The 2,453-nt window shown below is 38.2% G+C and overlaps 1 pseudogene; it reads left to right on the top strand.

Moving 5' to 3' along the window:
* The first annotated feature begins 1,775 nt into the window (after positions 1 to 1,775).
* Positions 1,776 to 2,450, top strand: LOC105549721 (annotated as a pseudogene).
* Positions 2,451 to 2,453: the final 3 nt, after the last annotated feature.

The raw sequence follows: 2,453 nt of genomic DNA on the forward strand, positions 1-2,453 counted from the left end.
TCTGATTAAATTTCTGCAAGGATAAACTTCCATTTCGTATAAAGGTGTGACCAGTCCTTTTTTCTCATGAGAGGACACTGCATGTTCAACTGCTCCTTACACTTTTTTTCAGTCACCATCCTTTATTCCTTTTGAAAAACCTAATTCCCTTAATTTTCTGAGTCTTTCTGATATTATGTGGTACAAATCACTGGCGTTCTCTTGTGCAGTACATTTCCATTATTTGAGTTTCCTCTGATAACTCTGCTGTGCACTGAAATCTTCCATATCCTTTCCGTTACTGAACAATCTGTTAATATCTATTGTTTTATACCAGTGTCTCTTCTATATTTTTTTTCTTGTGAGTTTGTACGTCTTTCCCCTTTCTTATCATTTTCATGGAGTTTTGGGAGGAAGCACTTGTTGGTTGATCTATTCTCTTTCTTTTAAATATGAGCATTATTTAACCAGGTGTGGTGGTACATGCCTGCAATCCCAGTTGTATGGGAGGCTGAGGCAGGAGAATGGCTTGAACCCAGGAGGCGGAGGTTGCAGTGAGCCGAGATCGCACCACTGTACTTCAGCATAGGTAACGAGCGAAATTCTGTCTCATAAATAAATAAGTAAATAAATAGAAACATGAGCAGTATTTTTCTTCTTTGGCATCCTAGGTGGACTTTCTAATATTTATGTAGTCATCTTTTTCTTCTATTTAACAATTCTTCATTATTTGTTATGCAACTTGCTAAATTCTGAAATAGAAAGGTTATTTTTCAAGAGTACTCTCAGCTTTGTGGACCCATTTATGTTAATTTTCTACCTAGATCACCTCAAGTAGAGTCCCCTTCTCATGATTTAGTTGGAAGCATTAATAATATAGATTCTTTTCATATTGGGAAATGGGCTACCAGAGTTAATCTCAAAAAAGCACAGTCTGACGTTTTATTGCTTGTAATGGGAAATTTCACAAATAAAAGTGATTGCAGTACAAAGGCAAGATGAAGATCTTACCATGTGCCAGCCATGGTTCTGGGTACTTTATGAATTAACTCCTTTGTGCTATGGTTCTTTATGCTCCATTTTAGAAAAAGCCCGAGAACATGATAAAGAGATAGACAGGCACAAGGACTTGGGGGGCACGTTGATCCACCTCCAGTAAAGACTGAGGAAAAGAGTATTGAATATAAGAAAAAATACTTCCTCAGTTCTCAGACCTTATTTCTTTTAAGGCCACACCTTTTTGAAGTTTTGAGTTTGAATCACAACCTGGACTGAAATCACGAGGGAGCTTGTGTAGGAAAGAATCATCAAGGGAGTTCGTTGGGAACTTCTCTACCACAGCTTACTCCTTATGGTATTAACTCCCTTTAAGTGTAAATACCTTTGGTTTAAACATTTGTACCTCATCTGATACCAGAGTATTCACACTGGAGAGAAACCCTATGAATTTACTGAATGTGGGGGAACTTTTACTCACATGTCACATTGCATTGAACATAGAAGTCATGCTGAAGAGAAACCCTGTGCATCTAAGGAGTATTGACAAACCCTTAGCTAGATGACAACCCTCACTGAGAAGCAGCAAATTCACGCTGGGGACAAACCAGTGAAGGGAGCAATACTTTACTGAATATTAGAAATTTTTTCTGGAGAGAAAGCATTGAATGTACTGAGTGTGATAACATTTCCTCTCAAACCGTATCCCTTACTCTGCATTTAGGAGGTCACACACAGAGAAGCCTTATAAATGTAAGAGATGTGGAAATATCTTAAGCCAAAAGTACATCCTCATTCATCCAGAAATTTGTACTGGAGAGAAACCTTGTGAATATAGGAAAGCTTTCATTCAGATGTCACACCTCAGCCGGCAGAGAATTTACAGTGGGGAAAACCCCTTTGCCTGTAAGGTATGTTATTTGAAAGTCTTCAGCCACAAGTCAAACCACACTGAGCATGAGCTTTTTCACATGAGAGAGAAACATTTTGAATGTAGCAAGTGTGGGAAAGCCTTTAGGCAAAAGGAGTATGTCATTAAACATCAGAACACCCATGCCGGTGAGAAGCTTTTCAAATGTATTGAATGTGGAAAATCCTTTAGCCAGAAGGAAAACTTCCTTATGCACCAGAAAATTCACACTGGAGAAAAATCTTTTGAATGTAAAGATTGCAAGAAAGCTTTCATTCAGAAGACAAACCTCATCAGACACCAGAGAACTCACCCAGGAGAGAAGCCCTTTGTATGTAAGTAGGGTGGAAAAACCTTTAGTGGTAAATCCAACCTTACTGAGCATGACAAAATGCAAATTGGAGAGAAGACTTTTAAACATAGTGAATGTGGAAGAACTTTTGGTTAGAAGAAGTACCTCATACAACATCAGAACATTCACAGTGGAGAGAAAAGCTATGAATGTAACGAATGTGGAAAAGCATTCTCTCAGTGAACATCACTTATTCTACATGTGAGAATTCATCCA

Source organism: Mandrillus leucophaeus, unplaced genomic scaffold (genome assembly GCF_000951045.1).
Source record: "Mandrillus leucophaeus isolate KB7577 unplaced genomic scaffold, Mleu.le_1.0 Scaffold4532, whole genome shotgun sequence".
Classification (NCBI taxonomy): Eukaryota; Metazoa; Chordata; class Mammalia; order Primates; family Cercopithecidae; genus Mandrillus; species Mandrillus leucophaeus.